We start from the raw sequence: 6,486 nt of genomic DNA on the forward strand, positions 1-6,486 counted from the left end.
GTAGCGATTCTGTGCACTTGCAGAACCACCGTCAGCAACTAAAAATTTATATATGTTCATGTTGAAAATGTTGATAAGATAACCATTTTACACTTTTAAGATATTGAATGCATAAGTTGTAAGAAAAGAAATTCTTATAGATATGCTTAACTAGTACCCTGAAGACAATGTTTAACATTTTTCATTTATATATTATTTTTTAAAGATTTTTAAAGATAACATAACTACATAAGTATTAATGAACATCAGATTTAACAGAAGATGCCAAACTCATGCAATACAGCAGAATAAGGTTCGAATTCTGACAATGATGTTAGTTTCTCTAATAAGATTGTGACCATGGAGAAATTGATGGATAAAATAAAATTCTCATTTTAGACGTGATTTATGAGTAAGACTTCATATCACTCTTGTATCGTTTATGAATGGTTAGTGAAACTTTTCTTGTGTTTGGAGCAATAGTTGTTTGTGGTGATAAATGGCTTTGGTCGCTAAGTTCGTGTTTGGGGCAATAGTTGTTTGGGTTCGTTAAGCTTTGGTCGCTACGTTGTTGTATTTGTGGTGAGCCACAATATATTGTCTTCTTTTTTTCCGTTCGGTTTGTTGCTTCTATTTTGTTGTTACTAGAACTTTGACCCATGCGGTGCATGGGTCTAATTAGCTGTAATATGTAACAATAAAAAATAAAATACAAAAATTCTAAGAGCATTTTTAATAAGAGTATTATAGGGAATTTCATGAACTAATTATTCTATATTTGTTTATGTGCTTATTTTATATTTTATATATTTTTTAAATAATTTTGGAACTCCATCGTTTTGTTTACTTATTAATAAAAATTGCTGATAACTAAAGGTTAAAATATTGATGATAATTAAAGGTTAAAAAAAAATTAAAGACACAATCAAGAACATAAACTTAAGTAGACATCCATAAATAAATAAAAATTGTGATTAATCCTCCCGTTCAAATTTATTGAAAACAGGGTTAACATATTAGTATTCCTAAATTTTTTCATAATTGAAGCACATGTTTTAGCGGTTGAAATGTTTTATTGTAAGTAAGGGATGCGGGTTCGATTCCTATCGTAAACAAATCTGTATTTTTTTAATATAAAGCTGCAATAAAAAGAAAGAGAAAATGAGAGGGAAAAAAAATTTGATTTAGGGTTAACTTATGTTAGCAAGCTTATAATATAAGAGATAAGAGATTATCGGTTTTTAATTGTTTAAATTGTGCAATGAAAATTTATGGTGCTTAATTGTCGTATGAAATCTTTCCTATGAAAGTTGATGGAGCTTAACACTTTGTGGACATAATTTAAATCACAATTGGTTTGCTAGTGCATATTGTATCAATTGATCATTGGTTAATATTAAATCTGCAATGTTAAAATCAAAATAATGAATGTGATTAGTGACATGACCATGGTTGTGTTTGGTTGTATTGCAAAAAAAATTGATTTAGCAGAATTGAGTTTGATAATAACTTTCCAAATTACACGTGATAATAACTTTCCAAATCTCACATGATAATTACTCTCTAAATTTATGATCCGGTAGAAAAAAAATCATTGATCAGGAAAGACATAAAAATATTTCGTGATGAATAATATAGTCAACAATAATTTTGATATGATATACATTTAAAATCAATGGTGCTTATCAATTATTGCACATAATTTTAATCATAATTGGTATACTTGCCATAGTGGTTGAAAATATTGCCTTGGATTGAAGGGTTGTAGGTTCGAATCCTAGTCAAGACAAAATTGTATTATTTTTTAATAAAAATTGCAAGATAAAATGGAGGGAAAATAAAGAAAACAAATTAGGGTTTAGGGTTTGCTTGTGTATACAAGCTTATAATATAAAAGATTTAGTCCCCACAATATCTCGATTGTAATTATCTCCGATAAGGAGAAACTATAAAAATTAAAAATAAAAAGTTATTTTGTATTAGTTCATTATAATGATACCCATGAAAATATTTTTTATTAGAAGTTGCTCGAAAAAATTCTTATTTTAAGTAGTTTTTATTAGATTTTATTTTATTTAAATTCTTATCTAACAAAACTAGTGATCAGCTTGTAAAAGTGATTTAAAAACCCTAATAAATGGCCTGATTACAAACAACATAGTTTCGATGCTTAAGATTTGCACTAAATTTGTGAATGGGTCAAAAGTTAGGGCCGACTCAAGCATAAGGCATACCGGTTTAATGACTGGTTCAGTTCTGATTACCTTGAGTAGCACAAAACTAATTTCAATCAAAAGAACCAAAATGAAAAATGAAAGAGGACTAAAAATGAAAAGTAATATATTAGCGGTGATCAGATGCATATTTAAATAAATAACATGTTTAAAAAATATGTTCATCGGATAACGGTGTGTCAAAATCAAATGGTTAGGGTGTTGACTTCTTAGTTGGCATTGCCGTAATGTTCATCAATGTAGTTGTTACAATCCTTCAGCATGGTGACACCTTCGCAAATCTAAGAGGGTCGATATTTGTATTAATTTTTGGATTTGTCATTTTTACTCGTCCTCCGGTAAATAGATTGCGTTGCACTGCTGTTTTGGTCGTAACTATTGTCGAATAATTTCTCTTATGCAAATGTAAAAACAACTTTTGGATGAGATTGTTAGAAATACGTTTAGTGATGATTATTAAATATATGCAAAATTGTTCTATATATGTCCTACTAATACTATTGTGTGTGCATGAACGAGAAGGTTCCGAATCTTCCATCTCTTGGGTGATTTTCTCGAAAAAGGTTTAATCTATTATTAGCTTTTTATTTTAATTGGTTCATATAAAATTAACACTCACTTTGTTTTTATAAATTTTATGATGCTTAATTACTTTCACTAGTACAAAAATACCTTTGTAGCAGAGGTTCTTAAGTCAGCTTGCCTGCCGCCTGACCTAAAAAACGATACGGTGGCAATTCCGTAATTAATTTTAACTTTATTAGGTCGGTTCCGTTTTGAACCGACTTAACATAGATTAAAAAATATATATTAAATTTGAATAAAATCCCTTAAGTCGCGTGTGTTGGCTAACTGACCTAAGAAACATTTTTATTAAGTCAGGTGTCTCTTACCTGACCTAAAAGGTACTATTTATTTTTTATAAGTTAAGTTTTTATGTGTACTAGGAGAGAATCGAACCCGGGTACCGTTAATATATATAAAAAAATCCTAATAATACTTTCTGCAAAAAAAAACAAAAAAAATACTTAATAGAAAAATTTGTCAAAAACCCTTCACTATTCACACAGTGCAAACGATCTGCTTCTTGACAACGAGAGAACAATCCTCTTCTTCTTTTTCTGCAAATAATAATCCCTCTACAATCAAACTCATTCTTTCTCTTCGAACTTCGTTAATGTTCCTCATCACACCTCCAATTCCAATTTCGATTCTTACGACTCAGACTTCAGAGACGATTTTGGCACGGTACCTTCTTCACTAATTTTATTTTTTTGATTATTTAGGCTTTTATTTTATCGTTCAATTAAGATAATGAGACTTTCAATTTTGCTTTGAAGCAACAATCGTGTTTTCTTCTTCGCTCCTCAGAATCGTGACTCAAACCCGAACATAATCAGCATGTCTTCGTTCCTCAGAATCGTGACTTCTAACCACCAAACAGTTTCAGCTTCCAATCAGTAAGGTTTTCCAATCATGACTTTCTTCTTATTTTCTCTTGATTCTTCACCTCTAGGGTTTGCCGTTTCACTATAAATTGTACAAATTACACTAATTGATGCTTCATTACTTTCTATGTGCTGGTTGTTTTCGTAGGAAAATAATACTTGATAAAAGCAACGTTGATGTAGCAGTTGATAAACTTTTATTTTGATGATTTTGTGTTTGAATTTGGAAAAGTAAATCTGTGAGTTTGTATACAATAGAAATTTGGGTTTGGTTGTTTTGTTGTTTGGGTCATGATTAATTGGTGGCATTAGTAGTCAACCTTTATGAAAGGGAATTTGTTAGTTTGAATATAATAGAAATTAATTAAACTATACTTGTTATTTGATACTTTGATCTAATTCTCTTAAGGTTTTGAGATTTGGTGTGTGGAATAATAATTCAAATAATCTTGCTTTGACTAACATTGGTGGAACTACTTGTTTGAACACCAAGGTTACACACCAAATTGAATGGTTTGCTTCTTTAGTATAGAAATTTCGAGCACGCATCAACTTGAATGGGCTTACTAAGGGTGCTAGTATAGTTGAATTGATACATGTTATAAGATTCATTGAGAAAAATTCTATTTGGGCCAAGTCTCCACTCTTGTGATATTGAAAAGAGTCATTTTGATATAAAAGGACTAAATTTCTTCGATGCTAATTTTAAATATTGAAAAGAGTCTCCACTCTCTTATGGTGTTGGTGGTATTTTGCGCAGGTAATGAGAAAGTGCGCCATGTAAATCAAGCTAACCACCATATGTACCTTTTCCTAGGGTAGGGCATTATATATACTTTTTTTTTTTGAGGTTGGCATTATATATACTTACAATTTTATTTTAACCTTTACATTTCAGAATTGGTTCAGGAACAATTATGGTAGGTGCCCATCTTATTACATGGAATGTTGCAGACAGTTGCTAAGCGGTATGATGTTAATTTGGACAAGTTTTTAATTTTATTTATCATTGCTATTTGAATTAAGATTCATGTATGTTTCCTTTTGGATTGAATGTGTCACTAGAATTTTTGTCTATATTAGTTATTGTTTTTTACAAATTCAATATTTAGTTGCGTGTTTCTCATGCTAAGATAGTTTCTCAGATGTTTAAGACTTTGTTGGGTTTACTATCTGTTAAATTTCTTTTTGGGATTTCTACTGTTTATTGCCTTGATGTCATCTTTAATAATTCTTTTAAGGATGCATCTGAAGTTGCAGAGGACATTAAGGTTTTAACTTGGAAATGGAGTGCTCATAAATTGAAGATCGCCCCGTGTTTATATTACGAATGGACTTGGGACCCAGGTATTTGTTTTGAGCGCTGATGAGCTCTGCTGATTTTTTTTAGCTGCCTTGACAGTCTTGTGGTTTTTTGCTATCAGAAGAGACTGACTTTTGCTGCTACTGGTTTTTCTCTCTTTCTGTTTGGTGTGTTTTGTGGGAGTGGACTTGGTTTTATTGTTTTGTGTTTCAATTCTTGTTGGTTTCTATCATTTTATCTTGTTTTTTGGTGTTGGTGGGCATTTGTTTGTTTTTAGGTGTTCTCTACTGCTTGTTTTCCATGTTCTACCTTGTATCTCCAATTTATGGTACTTCTTATACTATGTTGGCTTATAATAAAGTTTTGTTGATTCAAAAAAAAATGCACATGTTGACCATAACCATTGTTTTACAATCTTAAGCAGGTTTTTTTTTCTTTTTCAGTTGACTAATCTAATTGGTCAGCTGCTTGATCTGGGAGGCCTACAATATTTAGCAGTTGCAGCCTGAGGTGTGGGTCTGCTGTGTATTTAGTAGATTGGAGGCTTGGTTTGATGTTTAAAGACATTTTGAGGTGGATCATTGTAAGTGTCATTGCCCCTTGTTTCTTGCTTGTCGGCTGAATGGTATGTTTGGCATTAGGCAATCTCTTACTGTTTGGAGCTTTGCGATGTTGTCTAGCTTTGCGATGCTTGTGACTGTCTAGAGTTTTGTGTAGTTTCCTCTGCTGCTGTGTTATCTTGCAGGGGTTGTTCATTGGTTTTTAGTAGGATGAACTTGTGTTATTTTTGTTTTCATCTACAATGCTAAAACGTGTCCTCTTAGGAAGTTATTTGTGTAAGTTTTGCACATGATCAATTAATTTTAACTTAATTATATTTTATGCCTCAAACTATATTGAACTTTATTAATATTTTAGTTAGGGATTTTTAATATTCTTTCCATTTTTTAGAACAGGACATTTTCTCAAGCATGGTTTATCTCTTCATGGGTTCCAAATGTCATTGTTACTAAGAAGTAAGAAAACAGAAAATCCACCTCAAGCATTAAGTAAGAAGCAATTGTTGATGAGAGATTTGAGGTATCTCTTATTTTACTCTTCTTATTTTAATTATCATTTGATTGTGGTATTATATTGCTATTGCAAGTTTGTACGTAGTTTAATAATGATTAAAAGTTTTGTAACATTGTTGATAATGGCATGTGTTAAGTTAAGAGACAAGGTTTGGTGACATTTCTTATCTCTTTCTCCTTGTCTTAGTGTTGTTTAATACTTGTGAATGTTACTTTTGTTTCTGAGTGTGAGTATATATATATATATATATATATATATATATATATATATATATATATATATATATATATATATATATATATATATATATGCACTGCTATGTAGTGTAATTTGTATTGGAATTTTTGGTTTGTTCTTGTGATGCACTGCTATGTAATCTCATTAACTTAGCAACAATGTCTTTGGTTTTGTTTCTGAGTATATATATGCACTACTATGTAATCTCATT

The 6,486-nt window shown here is 30.6% G+C and overlaps 1 long non-coding RNA gene across 1 annotated transcript; it reads left to right on the top strand.

The window, feature by feature from the left end:
- The first annotated feature begins 3,270 nt into the window (after positions 1–3,270).
- LOC123898298 lies at positions 3,271–6,271 on the top strand. Its single transcript, XR_006805292.1, has 5 exons — positions 3,271–3,461; positions 3,554–3,673; positions 4,422–4,479; positions 4,560–4,629; positions 4,903–6,271. It is a non-coding gene; the product is annotated as an uncharacterized LOC123898298 (long non-coding RNA).
- Positions 6,272–6,486: the final 215 nt, after the last annotated feature.

This window comes from Trifolium pratense, linkage group LG7 (assembly GCF_020283565.1).
Source record: "Trifolium pratense cultivar HEN17-A07 linkage group LG7, ARS_RC_1.1, whole genome shotgun sequence".
Taxonomy (NCBI): domain Eukaryota; kingdom Viridiplantae; phylum Streptophyta; class Magnoliopsida; order Fabales; family Fabaceae; genus Trifolium; species Trifolium pratense.